Source organism: Phocoena phocoena, chromosome 3 (assembly GCF_963924675.1).
Source record: "Phocoena phocoena chromosome 3, mPhoPho1.1, whole genome shotgun sequence".
In the NCBI taxonomy this organism is placed as follows: Eukaryota; Metazoa; Chordata; class Mammalia; order Artiodactyla; family Phocoenidae; genus Phocoena; species Phocoena phocoena.
Window position 1 is genome coordinate 32,915,720 of NC_089221.1, and position 16,474 is coordinate 32,932,193.

At 39.5% G+C, this 16,474-nt stretch overlaps 1 pseudogene; it reads right to left on the bottom strand.

Moving 5' to 3' along the window:
- Window positions 1-1,536: 1,536 nt before the first annotated feature.
- On the bottom strand, window positions 1,537-2,991 carry LOC136120139 (cilia- and flagella-associated protein 53 pseudogene; annotated as a pseudogene).
- Window positions 2,992-16,474: the final 13,483 nt, after the last annotated feature.

Here is a 16,474-nt window from a genome sequence, read left to right on the forward strand (position 1 = left end):
GAGAGCAGTTTCACTTAATCTATTAGCATCTATAAACACAGTCTCAGGCATTTACTTTTAGAGAAAATAACCTGCTCATTTCAGTGGAACAAGGTGGACGGCCAAGGTCAATGAAGCATCAAAAGTAAGTTTTCCAGCCCGTCGTGGAGGCGGGATGGGGGATGACTTTTTTTTTTTTAATGATATTTAACAAATAGCATCTGAATGGAATTTTAAATCAAAACCCCAGATGATAAAATCTTGGCAGAAGAACCTACTATTTTTAGCACTTTTTTTCTTTTTTTTTTACCTTCTGACATCTGTTCTTCTCACTTTCTGAAATAACCATTTCACTTAGCTAATGCCGTGAGGTGTGGGCTGAGAAGTTACTCATTTTCTCCGTCACCCATAGAAACAATTTCTTAAGACTTAAAGGAGATTTTTTTACCCAACTCTTTCATATGAGGTAAATCCTTACCAAGCTTGAGAAACAATCAAAATTCAGAAAGTCTGAGAGCTACCTCATGGAATCCTGGCTTGCTTTTCTCAGGCAGGAGAAATATATCACTTGCCCCACCTACAGGTATGACTTGGAATTGCCTGTAAAGGGGATTCTGGGAGCAGAAGGTATTTACTGAACTTCAAATTTAAACCAAACACCATGAAAGAGATAAGAGAGAATTAAAAGATAACATTTCTATTCTCACAGAACATATAATGTGTGGGAAAAGTAAAACTACTTAGAAGTTATAACAAAAGTGTAATATATAATTTTCCAAGGATTCTGTGAAGATGGTAGGTTCACTACATGTGCTTGACCCCTTTCTCTCCCCAGGGTCCCCACTGAAACCCTGAAGACTTGTTTTGTATAAGTTTGGGGCAGCAAAGAGGGAGGGAAATGTTAGCCAGCTGTAGAGTCAGGAGGGGGAGGGGTCCCACCTGCACAGTAATGATCAAGGGCTCCTGGCCACAGCCTGGGGCAGCCAAGTGATTTCCTTGTAAGGGCCTGGGACAGGGATGCTGAAAAACCCTAGCCCCTGAGAAGAGGCTAGCACATCCAGAGGAGCCTGGGACAAAAATCCAAGGTTACCGCAGATACTTGAGGAGGTCAGCCAGCCGGCTGTCCAGGCCTGTCACCTCGGTGACCCCAGGAGGGGCTGCCAGTTTCCAGAAGAGGCCTGCCTGTCTGAGCCAAACTGTTCCCCTCTGGTGTTAACTTTCTTTGCCTCGAGATCAGGAGATGCCCAGGAATCTGGTGGCTTCTGTCGTTATGCATTAATCCCAAGATCACAGTTGGTTGGCCCATTGTCACCAGCCTCCTGGAGTAGTAAAGCAATTTTTTTTTTCTGTCTGCCAATTCACAACTCTCATGGAAACAGATCGCCAGTTCTAAGGAATCTCCCTCCTAATAATAATATGCTGGGCTGCTTGTGGGTCTGCAAGGATGGTGATAAAATTGAAGAGGCTACTGTACTTTGTTATTTTTAAAGAACATACAAGCATATTGTAGTCATAAATAGTAAAAGACTGGGAAAAAATATGTTGGTGTTTATGAGACTATGTTGGAAGCTTATTGTGACAAACTGTCCGCATGGGGTGCATGTTTCTGGATGACACCTGATGGGTGATCCAGATCTCCTGGATCTTGTCCTGACAAATCTTGTTTGCTGCTATCTCTGCTTCAAACTTCGTCCTCCCCTGCTTCCTAAGACTGCAGCTGGTAGGATATTTACATCTGTAGCAGCCTTCTGTACTCTTGGGCTAAACCGTAGCCTCTTGCAAAATTCTCCTACTCTCTGTTAAGTTCTTCAAGACCTTCATTTGTGGGATCCTATTCCATAGCACCTTCTTCCTGTTCTTTTCCTTTTCTTTGCAAGCTTTGTTGCACTTGAACTTTTCTTGTACACATGGCCTCATTCCCACGTTGTTTCCTTTCCTTCCTGTCAAGTTGCAGCAAACTGTCCTTCTCAGCCAACTTCTCTTCCTTCTTTTCCTCTATTATTCTGTCTAATTCTTTCTCCCAAACATCCTCCTCTTCACGTTGCTCTGCTAAATATCCCTGAGAAAGCTTCCGTTTTCTTCCCATGTCTTCTCTTTTTTTGCTTCTTTCTTATTGGTCTCTTCGTGGAACTTTTTTTTTTTTTTTTTTTTTTTTTTTGCGGTACGCAGGCCTCCAGTTGCTGTGGCCTCTCCCATTGCGGAGCACAGGCTCCGGACGCGCAGGCTCAGTGGCCACGGCTCACGGGCCCAGCTGCTCCACGGCGTGTGGGATCTTCCCGGACTGGGGCACGAACCCGTGCCCCCTGCATCGGCAGGCGGACTCTCAACCACTGCGCCACCAGGGAAGCCCTATTCATGGAACTTTTGAAGGGCCCTTTGCATGACCTTCATGTTCAAGTCCTGCTCTGTTCTCTATTCCTGTTGAATAGGTCCTACCTTCTCTCAGAGGGCTTTTTGCAAAAAGGTCCTAATTTCCTGCTTTGTCTTCTCTTCCTTTAGCTTATCCTGTTCTCTCTCAAGTTTACCCTTTGTATTGTTGTTTCTCCTCTTCTCTGTCGCTGCACCACCCGCTCTTGTGTTTGATGTTGGTGACCTGGGCGCCCAGCCCCAGGTGTGTGTTCTCCACCAGCTCTTTCTGTCTCCTCACCTCCCGGGCTTCTCACTTTTTCTCGGCTCATTGGTCTTTCTCCCAGGATTCTGAGACCATCTCCTCTTCCACCAGCTTCTACCTCTTCAGCTCCTCACTGAATTCTGCCTGAGCTTTCCACTCTTCACACACCTTCTGATGGATATAAAGCAACTCAACATGGACCTTCTCGCAGCATTACTTGAATTGCTATCTAACTTTTCAGCCACAAAACTCTGTCTTTATTTTTCTTTTTTCTCTTTCAATAATGATTTTCCTTCTCATTCTTTGTTTTCCTCCTCAATTGTTTCTTCTTTCAACTGCATTTCAGTAAAATACTCATTTTCTTCTGATGTTAAATGTTCATGTAGCTTATTTCATCTTTTGTCAGTGTAGATGGAATACTGTACTTAAATTTTTTTAATATATTGAGGTAACATTGGTTTATAACATATGTTTCATGTGTACAACATTATATTTCACCTAATGTATACACTACAGTGTGCTCACCACCAAAAGCTTAGTTTCTATCCATTGTGATACATAATTCCCTTTACCTGTTCAGACCTTCCCACACACCTTCCCCTCTGGTAACCATTACTCTGTTCTCTGTAGCTACATGTTTATTTTTGTTTGGTTTGGTTTAATTTATTTACTTATTTATTTATTTACCACATATGAGTGAATTCATAAGGTACTTGTCTTTCTCCATCTGGCTTATTTCACTTAGAATAATACCCTCAAGATCCATCTATATGAATCTATATGCAAATGGCAAGATTTCATTTTTTTTCTGGCTTAGTAGTATTCCATTGTGTGTGTGTGTGTGTGTGTGTGTGTGTATATATATATATATATATATATATATATATATATATATACACCACATCTTTATATCCATTCATCCATTGATGAGTACTTAGGTTATTTCCATATCTTGGGTGTTGTAAATAATGCTGTCATGAACACAGGGGTGTATACAACTTTTTGAATTAGTTTTTTCATATTCTTCAAAAACTATCCAGAGTGGAATAGCTGGGTCATATGCTAGTTCTATTCTTAATATTTTGAGGAATCTCCATATTGTTTTACATAATGCCTGCACCAATTTATATTCCCACCAACAGTGTGTGAGGTGTTTCTCCACCTCCTTTCCAACACTTGTTATCTCTTGCCTTTTTGATAATAGCCATTCTAACAGGTGAGAGGTGATAGCTCATTGTGGTTTTGATTTTCATTTCTCTAATAACTAGTGATGTTAAACATTTTTCCACGTGACTATTGGCTATCTGTATGTCTTCTTTGGAAAAATGTCTATTCAACTCCTTGTCCATTATTAAATCAGGTTGTTTTTTTGCTGTTGTTGAGTTCTTTATATATTTTGGATATTAACCCCTTATCAGATATATGATTTTCAAATATCTTCTCCCATTTGGTAGGTTGTCTTTTTGTTTGGTTGATGGTTTCCTTTGCTGTGCAGAAGCTTTTAGTTTGATGCAGTCTCATTTGTTTACTTGTGTTTCCTTGTCTGAGGAGATGTATCCAGAAAGATATTGCCAAGACCAATGTCTGCACGAAGTCTTGTAGGCAAATTTTCATAGCAGCTTTGTTCACAGTAGCTGAAACCTAGAAACAATCCAAATATCTATGAAATACTAATATGAAATAAAAGGAATGAACAGTACTGCTATACAAAACAACATAGAGGGATCTTAAAACCATTACACTAAGTAACAGAATCCAGACACAAAAGATAGCATATGGTATGATTTTATTCACATAGAGTTCTATCTGAAAGGAAAGCTATAGTGACATTTAGTAGACCAGTGGTTGCTAGGGCTTGGGGGTCCCTAGGGGCTGGGGGTAAGAACAAGGGATATATGGAAAAGGGCATAAGACATATTAGGGTGATGGAAATTTTCTTTACCTTAGTTGTGGTTCTGGTTATTCAACTGTTGTCAAAACTCATCAAATTGTACCATTAAAATGGATAAATTTTAGTGTATGTAAATTATACTTTAAAAATCTAATTAATTAAAAAATATCTAATAAATTCTGTCATCCAATAATAGTACTACTATGAGTTGCGGGGCTCACTGCTACCTCTTGGGATTTTTGCTGCATAAGTGTCATTCCTGTGGCGATATGCTTGACACCATCTGTTAATTCTTAAGCGTTTACTCTATGGCAGGCACTCTTTTGAGTGATTTTACAGTTTTTGATAAAATAATCTTTCTAACAGCCCTGCGAGGGAAGCATTGTTATCTCCATTTGACAGATGAGGAAACTAATCACAAACATATTAATTAACAGCTACTAAGTGTCAAATTTACATTTTGAAACAGGTAATTTGACTTTAGAGACCAGATTCTTAACCATGACTGCATGGTGAAAGGCAAACACAGGAAATGTACATGTCAACACATTGCAGTCTGTTGAATCTCCCAAGTGAAGGGTATATGCAAATAGTAAGTCCTATGAATTCAAGAAGGCTGAGACTTGGCATGGGAAACCTTCATTGGGAAAGGTAATTCTAGTTCAGCGTCTTAAAGTCTGAGAAAGATTTGAATGGTTGAGTAGCATCAGAAAATGTGACTTTCTGAAAGTCACCTGATGTCAGACAAGGCACTTTACTTCTCAAAAAGCCAATCATTTCATTCTTAGACTCAACTGGGATATTCTCAGTAATAAAGGGTGAACACTCACAGTCTCTTCTAAGCAAAAGTCATGTCAATTTGTTCATTGTAATTTGGTGTGCTTTAAAATCAAAGGTAATTCTTACCAGAAAGTTTAACATCTGCTATTAGATTAGACATTAAAGCCGTATTCAGAGAGAATTTTAAAATATTGAAGCCAAACCTTTCACACTTTTGAAAAAAGAAATTGCTTCAAATGTTGTGCTCCAGTCACTCCAGCAGATGGCAATACAATCATTGTTAAAAAAAAATTGTTTCACTATCCAACTTAAAAAAAAAAAAAAGACAAAACCAACTTATATTTATTTATTTATTTGCCTCTGTGGTGAGTCCTTCTCTGTGGTAAGCTAAAACAATGAGTTCTACACAAGATTTTTAAAGATTGCAAAGCTTTCTAACACCCTAATTATAAAGGACTTTAAATGCTAAACTAAACACTGATCGTTATTCTGTAGAAAATGGGGGAAAAGTACATGGTTTTTGAGTCAGGACTGACACGGTCAGAACTGTACATTAGCAAAATCACTTTGACAGGGAAAGGATGCGTGGAAGGATGTGGAAAGATAGAATAAATATTGCTTGAAATGGTCTAGAACAGAAGTAATAGGAACTTGATTTTGGCCATGGCAGTAAAATCTATGGCTTACACGAGGAAATAACTGCAGGCATACAAGTGAGAGACCTGAGCAATTGATTGAATGTTAGAAGTTCCAAAGAAGGAAGAGCCAAAGATAACTCTTGTGTTTGAATCCTGGTTTGGGCGAAAGCTTACTAGAAGGGGCAGGAATGGGTTTGGACCAAAGGGAGTTTTTTGCAGTGCCATGATGCACCTATATGCTGATTTAACTCAGCAGTTGACAAGCCAGTCTGCTGTTTAGATGAGAAGCAAAATTTAAGAGACAGATGCACACATGGTGGGTATTTGCAGCCACAGGAGTAGATGAGAAAGTCTGAGAGAGAAAAAGCCTGAAGTCCTAGAAACCTTCTGGAGAATGCTTGCATTTAGGAGAAACTGCTGATAGGATTAAGTTTAGCAGGATTTTCAGGTGAGCATGCTGTCTTCAAGGGCCTATGAACAAGTACAAATGGAACAAGAATAACATTTCACAAACTTTGAGATCCTTTGTAAAGAGGTCATTGGACTTTGAGAAACCATTAAACAAATGGATGGAGGCAGAAAGATTATTATGAGAAAGGAGTGGAGAGCTTAAGAAAAAGTGTAAACTCTCTTTTTAAAATTTTTAACAAAATTTTTTGACTACGTTGGGTCTTCGTTGCTGCACACGGGCTTTCTCTAGTTGTGGCGCGTGGGGGCCACTCTTCCTTGCTGTGCGCATGCTTATTGAAGTGGCTTCTCTTGTGGAGCATGGGCTCTAGTCACGTGGGCTTCAGTAGTTGCAGCACGTGGGCTCAGTAGTTGTGGCTCGTGGGCCCTAGACAGCTCCGCGGCATGTGGGATCTTCCCGGACCAGGGATCGAACCCGTGTCCCCTGCATTGGCAGGCGGATTCCCAACCACTGCACCACCAGGGAAGTCTCTGTAAACTCTCTTTTGAGAAGTTTGGCAGTGAAGGGAAGGGAAGACCTGGTTCTGTAGATTGACTGGACAGTGGGGACAAGGGGAAATTTTTATACAACACAGAGCTTTCCGTATGTTTGTATCTGCCGTGAAGGAGACATCTGAAATTATATGAAAACTGTTTTCCTTTTTCTTCTTAAATGGCATCTAGATAATTTAATGAAACTGCATAATTTCATTTTACCAGAAATTTGTAGATGTAAGAAAAAAAGGGAAATATAATTTGACAGTGAATGTTACAACATGTTTCTCATTATTTATTATTTATCCAGTGTCTACCTGGCTCCTTCCTCTCTGTTGCTGATGCCTGAAGCTTTGGGACTATGGAACTTAGTCATGCTAATCCAGTCTGTTCCCAGAGTCCAAGATCTTTTGAAATGGCAGCAAGTGATAGCTCTGAAGGGGCTGCTGTAGCATCAACCAAGCATTCAGAATCATAGAAAACTCTAAAGCACATTCCTCTGTTATGATATGTGAGATGTGTTCTTGTCCAAACTTTTAATTCTACCCTTTCTGTTTTTTTTTTTTCCTTAAGAAAAAGAAAAATCAGTTGGCAACGCTTTATCTTGTTGGCAGAATTCCTGAGGTATAGAATTTGCTTCTTGCCACTAGAATTTTTGTGTCGTGCCATTTTTGTGCAAAGGAATCTGCAGAGGCTGCCAGTTGAATCTGTCTGAGGAAAAAATAATATAGCCCTGAGTTGCAAACAACCAAGTCTGCCATCAAATATGATAAACATACTGGTTTCATTAAAAACTAATAGCAAGGGGCTTCCCTGGTGGCACAGTGGTTGAGAATCTGCCTGCTAATGCAAGGGACACGGGTTCAAGCCCTGGTCTGGGAGGATCCCACATGCCGCAGAGCAACTAGGCCCGTGAGCCACAACTACTGAGCCTGCACGTGTGGAGCCTGTGCTCCGCCACAAGAGAGGCCACGGTAGTGAGAGGCCCCCGCACCGTGATGAAGAGTGGCCCCCGCTTGCCACAACTAGAGAAAGCCCTTGCACAGAAACAAAGACCCAACACAGCAAAAATAAATAAATAAATTACTAACCCCCAACATCAAAAAAAAAAAAAAAAAAAAACGAATAGCAAGACAGAAATTTCAAACACAGAGACAATGGAAAGTAAAGACAGGGAGAAGGTGGGGGGAAATGCTCCAGGAACTCTTATGTGTTCTTTACAGCACAAACAGTTGATTTATAAATTCCCAAACACCTGTCTCTGCTTTCAATTCTTTAAAACCACCCTGTACCACTTCGGTCAACAGTCCCATCAAGTGAAAGATGACGAAATTACTCCCGCCTGCTAGGTATCTCACCCCACAAGGTGACATGTTTGGAGGGCCGGGAATGTTGTGGTCTGGTAAATGATAGGGCTACCATGGAGGGCTGCACAATACAATTTTTATGTATATCAGAACCCAAACAGAGAAAGTGAAGAAATCAACTTTTTTTTTTTTTTTTTACATCTGTAAAGATCAGAAATGCAATTTTAACTCTGACTTTCAATAAACAGAGATTTATTTTTAACGGGGAGGGCATGTCATTCATTTACTCCTTTTTATATTTTTTTCAGAATCGATTGATTAGGTGGTGAACACATTATACAGCTATTATCCTGATCATTGCTTTGGAAGTAGTGGGAATCCAAATTCATAGAGAAAACAGATTCTCTAAATAGATCCTCCTACTTTCAATAAAGCTGTTTTCTTAGGTTAGATCTTAAAACCCTTAAGGACAGGAACTTGTTCTTATCCTTTTTTATTTTTTATTTACTTATGTGTTTATTTTTGTCATACAGTGTATTTTAAAAATACTACTTGTTTAACTCTTTTAAATTTTGACAAACACTTTCAGTTTTCAAGTCAACAACCATTCCCACTTCTAAGCCAACAAAACCTTTATTCCGTTTAATTCTCTGGTGGCAATGGACTCTAGGAAAGGAGGGAGGTCCTCCCCGCAGCCCAGGAGGTGAATGGTGATTGGTTTTAAACCAAATTGAGCTGGCTCTCCTACGTCCTCATTTATGATTGGTTTAGAGTGGGACATAGAAACCGGTTCTGGCCAATGAGACCTGAGGGGAAGCCTGTGGGGACTTTTGGGAGTTTTTTCTGTTCTGATGTGAAGAGGGAAACATAGAAGGGACCCTTTCACCTTTCCTACTTTTTAATACAACTGTGTGAGGGCATCATGTTTGTAGCAGTGCCACACTCGCGGGGAAAGCTAGAGAACTGAAAAAAAATGAAGCAGAAGGTCCACTTAGTAGCAGGATTCACCAACGCTGTTAATTACTTTTGGGCTTCTGGCCATGAGAGATGATAATAAATGCCCTCACGACTTCAGCCACATTTAGTTGGATATTTTGTACTTTGTAGCCAAAAACATTCTAACTGAGGCAGCAATTTAAAAAGATCTCTCTTATAGTAATAAAATAATAACAATTTGGTTATTATTTGGACTAAGCTACTCCCTTTCCAGGAACGTTGCATTAAAATTTAAATAACTTCAAAAAAAAATTTAAAAATAAAATAAAAAGATCTCTCACATTACCTGATTGATTCTGCTAATAATCTTGTGAGTGTTATCTGGAGTCTGCTGAGGACGTCGAGACCCAGAATGTTGAGCTGACTTGACTAACACTGCAAAACTAGTAGGTGGCAGACCTAACGCTGAAATCCTAGCTTTGGATGACCCTGCACATGCTCTGGGTAATGCACTTGATTGTTTAACTTGGGCTGAGTAAGGACGAGTAAAGATTTGCTGAGATGAGTGAAGCTGCAATCTTGGGGAAATTTCCTTCATTCCTCAGGCAATCCCTCATGAACTTTCAGGTCTGCTAAAGGCTGGTCTCTTCCTAACACTCTGGGGGAGTCCATTGTTAGTATTCCTAGACATAAAGATTTGGAAGGAAACTCTTTTTCACATTTGTCCCGTCTTCTTCCTGCCTTTCACTAATTTGTGCTGAAACTTCAGTCTGCTCTTACTTCTAATGGAATGCCCTGTTCCGAAAACCTCACCGTTATCTGTGAGGTGAGATGGAGTCCAGCCTCACAGGAGAACTCCTGCCCTTCCTCTTTCTGATCATCTCTCTTCCTTGGGCATGGGTAAGTGCGATTCCCAATTCCACTTCGATTTCCAAAGGAGGGGATAGCTTCTCTGCTTCATACTGGCTCTGACTTAGACCTGTGACCATCCCTGGATCTTACCAGGACCATTTCCACACTCTTTAAACTTCACAAATGCCTAGCACAAAATCCCTGCCACCCCTGCCTTATAAACTACTTCTAGGAGCAGGTGTGATTTTTATCACTCTCTGTCTTAACATGGGTTTCTTAGAAAACAAAGCCCAATGTACAAACTTAGAAGCTAATGCTTTATTGGGGGTTCAGTCCCGGGAAATCTAGAGTGCAGGACAGTGGGTGCATTAACAGATCCAGCAGTGCTCTAATCCAGTTTCTTCTTGGCAGTTGGTGTCATATGTGGGATCTACAATGGTGACTCCATTGGCATTTGGTGCCTGCCTCTGGAACCACTCTTGCTGGCCAGTAATCAAAACAAGTGGTCAAGTGTGGGCAGGAAGGGTCTGTTGAGTTAGACTTATCGGCTTTGAGTGATGCAGAAACTGGGTCCGAACCGAACCAATGTTCCCAGCAAGCTGAGAAGGCATCTCTTTTTTTTTCCTTCTAGTTTTATTGAGGTATAATTGGCATACACTGCTGTACGAGTTTAAGGTGCACAGCATAATGATTTGAAAGACATTTCTTTTTTTTCCCCTCACTTTAAAGGGGTTGGATCTCTCCTAGAGGTTGATATCCTCACTCCTGCATCTCTAGCGCTTACCTGTTCCTCCAGAGCCATAGGTAGACGGACCAGTGCTTATTTTCATGGATGAATAAAGGAGTCTCTACCCACCCCCAAGAATGTGCAAATTATGAAATCCTATTTTATATCTTCACTGTGTGGAACATTCTTTAACCGTAAGGGAATAAATTCCTTTTTAGGATCTGAGATCCTCTTGATATTGGCTAACTTGTATTGCTACAGTCATTACACTTTATCAGAACAAAACGTAAATCGAAAACTTTTGTCTTGTACAGTATGTTTTGATGGGTGCACCAAAATGTTTATTTTCTCTATTGCTTTCATAAAACACACAGAAACTGATGAGTTTGAATTATATAAACCCAACAGGGACAGAAAGCATTAGATTAGTTCAAGGAGAAGGAGATGAGGCAGGAGATATAATTCAGATAATCAAAAATGGTTGTTTTAGTTCTGGAGCAGAGCTTTAAATTATATTTTTTCTTCTTGTCTAAATTTTTCTATGTTTGTAGAAAATTTTAAGAAAGGGTTTGCTTTTCTTTAATAATAAGCCAGTATCCACCAACGGAACTTCTCTGTAAAAATCTCTGAGCAATATATTTGGAAACTCATGTCTATAAAGGCAGATTTGGAGACATAAGACTGATTTAACTCCACATGTCAGCAGCAATACTTGAGCTGCATTCCTTTTAGCACTTGTCACCAACAAATACAAGTTAGCCAATGATTCTTGATGAAAAGCATCACGTGTGCCATGGGAAGCCCAGGGATCGCACTCTCTATGGTGTGGTGAGCTCTCAGGCTCACTGTACCACATTCCCGTCTCAGCTGCATATTGCAATGTGTTGACCAGGCCCTGCCTCTCATGACATATTTGTGACGGAACTGGAGCATTTTAGCTGCCCCCATAGCCACAGACCTGGAGCAGATTTATGATCTAGGTGAAGTGCTCTGAGTTTTGGTCAACACTGTCAAAATAAAATAGCGTTTGAAGAAGAGTGGCTGCTGAGGGAAAAAGTCAAAGACAGATGTTCTGCTTGGTCTGATACTTCATTTTGGATACTAGAAAGAGCAGAGCATCTGGATTTAGACCCAGTTCAGTTTTATTCCTGGCTTCATCATTTATTAACTCTGTATATTAGAGTGTGTCTTAAAAAATTTCAGAATCTCAGTTTCTTCTCTGCAAAATGGGAACACTCATTCTGACCTCAAAAGGCTCCTGTGAATAGGAAATGAGAGGCTGAATGGAACTATAGGCTCACATCCTGACTCCTAGTAGGTCTTCATTAGAGTTCTACCTCTCTCTTTCTCCTTCCTCTTCTGCCCAACACACCCTCCCTCCAACATTTCTACAGACCAGGTATGCCGTAGAACCTGGTGCTTGGCTTACACAGCAGTTCTCTCTGATCTGTCTTGACACCTTCCACTGTCCATGCGAGGAAAGCTGTATTTTCTTTCCCCAGCTTCCTTTGCATCTAGAGATGGAGGACACACTTCTGGCCAATGGGACATAAAAGGATATCTCCTGAGAATTTTCAAGGAAAGTTTTGGCTTACTGATAAACAGAGAGAAGCAGCTGGAAACACTCTTCTTCCTACCTTGAACGCCTGGATCTGTGACAGCCATTTTGTCACCATGTGGCAATAAGCATGCTAGAAAATCCACAAGAATCACAGAGCCTTGCAGAGATGCAAGTCCTGACTTCGGCTTGCAGCTGCCTATTGCAGTTTTTCAGTACATAAGAAAACAACTTTATTTGGTCAAGCCACTTGACATATATAATTAGGTAAATGGGACAGGGGTTAGAAGAAGAGGAGAAAGAAAGGGAGAGAAAGAGGGAGAGAGTATGAGAGAGAGACAGAGACAGAGACAAACAGACTACTCCCATAATACACAGCTGGGGAAGCAAATCCTCCGATTTCTGAAGTTCTAAATATCTGTGTGGCAGGCTACATAATGGTTTTCCCAAAGGTATCCAGGTCTCAATCTCTGGAACCTGTGAAGATTACCTTATATGGCAAAACAGCCTTTGTAAGTGTGATTAAGTTTAAGATTCTTGAGAATGAGCAGATTATCAGAGTGGGCCCTAAATACAACCATGTGTAGCCTTATAAGAGGGAAGCAGAGGGAGACTAACACAAACACACAGAACAGAAGACCAGTTGATCACAGAGGCAGAGATTGGACCCATGTGGTCACAAGCCAAGGAATACTGGCAGCCTCCAGAAGCTGGAAGAGGCAAGGAGTGGAAAGGATTCTCTACATAAGCCTCCAAGGGACCACGGCCTTGTCAACACCTTGATCTCAGCCCAGTAATACAGACTTTGGACTTCCAGTCTCCAGAACTGTGAGAAAAGGCTTCTGTTGTTTTAAGCCACTCAGTTTGTGGTAATTTGTTACAGCAACCACAGGACATTAATAGAGTTAGCTGTCAAAAATTTTATGATTTTATTTTAGGATATGAGTAATAGTGATAAATGATATTTATTGAATGCCCTCTGTGGACCAGGCAACCACACTAACCTCTCCGCATGGACTTCCTTGTTAGTCCTCCCAACAGTCCTCTGAGGCAGCTTCTCCTCTTATCTCCATTTCCCAGCAAGGAGAGCCACTCCAAGGAAGGTAAGGAACCTGTCCAGAGTCACACAGCAAGTGAGCACTGGAGACGGAATTTGAACTCCAGTCACCTTGATTCCATAACCATTCTAGCTGTGCTGCTGAAGAAATGATGGTAAACTTGCTGTCTATGTTCCCAGTTACATCGCTAAGACAAGTTACTAAATAAAGCAATCGTGTAGTATTGACATCTGTAATTGGACATACTAGGTGCTTCAACCTCCTCAAGAACATGTCCTTCACAGATTAAAAAATGAGTGCTTATCAAGTGTCAGATGCTGAGCTGAGCAAAGATGGCAAAGATAACTGAGACATACAGCCTTGTCTCCAGAGGCTTACAGCTCTGTACCCTCCCATCTCACACTATTGCTTTATGAGGTGGTACTGCATGGCAAGCCTAGCCATTATACCAAAATTCCATATCAAAATACAACTTCTAAACTGTTTACTTAAACCAAATATAAATTGATGTAAATTAATTGTAACTTTGAATGATCTACATTGCTATTCTTTTCCATATGTCTAAATACTGGAAAATAAATATATCAAAAGGAAGGAAGGAAGGAAGGAGGGAAGGAAGGAAGGAAGGAGGAAAGAAAAAAAGAAAGAAAAAAGAAATAACTATTTTCAGTAATCACAGCAGGATTACTCATTACCTCATTCCTCTGCTGAAAAATTCCTTGGTTATTCTTTCTAACTGGCGTAGCAATATCCTTCACATGACATTTTCTGAGTCTCTGATGATAAAATGCGTGTTTTGTTAGTACAAACCCCCTGTATTTTAAGGTTAAAATTTCCTTGTTTTTATTAAGCTTTTCATTGTTAATTCACCCCTGTGTTTCTTCTCCTGTCTAAAAAGTGAATAGCTGAAGAGAAGTTTTCTATTGCCTTCCAGTGTTCCACAGGATGGCTCTGAGCCAGGTTAAATCATTGAGGCCTTAATTTGTGCATTTTATTGTTTTCAGTTTTCTTTCCTCATTCCATCTGGTCCAATGAGGTCGGCCTTTGTAGTTCTGTATGCTAGGGTTTTTGCCAAGGAAAAAGTAGAAATATCATCATGTCAATAGTTCTTTGTAACTTTTGTAAAGGACTAAACTATTTGTCCATGAACCCAGATTAGATCCCTTGCATTAAAACTTCCTGCTAAGAGTGAAAAAGGGTCTGATATTGAAAGGTGTTTAATCAAATAATATGTCAGTGCAGCATCGGTTAACATAGATGATATATGTGGTTAGCACAGATATTAATCCATTTGCAGTGGAAGAGTATTTATACCATGTATTCAAACTGTTACTAACACAACTGTTTTATTTACAGCTCCTCAAAAATTTCTTCTTGAAAGAGAAATCTGACAACACTTCCTGAAAATAGAGATAATTGAAATTGAGACTTTTAATAAATGTTTATTTAGAGACCTGTAGCTTAATTTTCGTAAGATTTTATTTTATGATTTTAAGTCAATTGTTTTTCCTCTTTTTAGTTTTGGAATTGATTTTAAAAATAACAAAATAAAAAATTACCTTCTCTAAGCTACTTATTTGTTTAAGTGGGAAAATAATTAGTTGTTGGCCTATTTAAAAAATGTCTTCCAAATGTTGAGTTAAGAAACAAGTCTGGATTTAATTTGTGAGAAATGCACACACAAATTGAAAAACATGAAATTCTGTCTTTTGCACTCCTTTGCACTTTCAAAAGCTGCTGACACTTTAAAGTCAACACTGAAAAGCATTTTTGATCCGCACTTATAATCTATGAGATTATGTTAAATAATCTTGATATTCTCTCTGTGAAATCTCCATACTTGTGGTTGTGATAGCATCATCCAAATCTGTTCCCTGAAATCTTGAAAAACAAAGATGCTCATAAAATGGATTAAACAAAACCAACTTGAGTTCTTCATGAATACACTTGGAAGAGTCCAGCTTTCTGTACCATACTGACATTCTTTTATTGAATTCCCTAAAATATTACAAAACAACCATTTAATAAAGCACAGCTAAATATTGGGTTGGCCAAAAAGTTCGTTCGGGGTTTTCCGTAAAATCTTATGGATTATGTAAGGTCAATAGATTAGAAGTCACTGCAGTGAGACAGAACACCATCTTGACTGATTTCAGCAGTATCTCACAAAAGGGAAGTATGAATGGACGTCTATAGGGGGTTAGGGTCTGGGCAGGTGTTTCAAGGTGTAGAGATGATGAAATTGCTCCAAATTTGTGACATGATAGTTTAGGATTGGTGGACAGAGTGAGTGTCTCAAGGGAAGATTTGATGGATAAACTATTATTTGAGAAGACAACTCTTTGTTCAAGTAATCAATGCATGAATATTTTGAAAAAATAATATTTATTGATTTATGGTCTTTTCTGGGCAAAGTTTTATTGAACAACTAAGTCAGTTTGATACTGGTAGTCTCAGTTTACACTTTTTGTCTCGATATATATTTCTAGTTTATTTTTTTCCCAAAGACTCAGAGTTGTGAGCCCAAGGGGATGCCTTTTAGAGGTAAGCCTATGAGCTTTGGAGAAATTAACATACTGTTGTTATGTTTACTCTGCCACTTTCACCAAAAAGGGTTGTGGAAGGGTTATAGTTAGTGGAAGACAGGAAATAGGAGAAGAAAGAAGTATGCTAGTAATTTTGTGGCAATGAGCAATCTTGCCGGTATTTGAGGAAGAATAACTTTTACTCTGTCCTCTTTAGGGTATGACACACTGGGGCAACTGATTGTGACTCTACTTTTTACAGCATTCTGTGTTCAAGTTGGGCCAGGGAACTTGGAGAAAGAGGCAACGTTTTCCATCAAGACTCTTTAATGCTCTTAGAATAGGTGTTGCTCAGAGTTTTTGTGTAGGGAAGGGGCAAGGTAGTTGTTGATAATATATCTGCCTGGCAAAGATGATGTTGATATTCATTCAAATGACATTCATTTGGCCTAATAAATCATTTTGGCTGATTAACAATAAAGCATGTTAGTTTCTAGCTTTTCCATATCTAGAAACTTGGCTTCTCTTAGCTAATGTTTCTAATATCAGATTTGGCACATTTGGGAGGGTAAAATTGATTCTTTTTGAACTCTGAAAGGTAAGTAAGTCCTTGACTAAATTCATAATTATATTTGTAGTCACTTGGGTACAATTTATATTTGTAATTGGT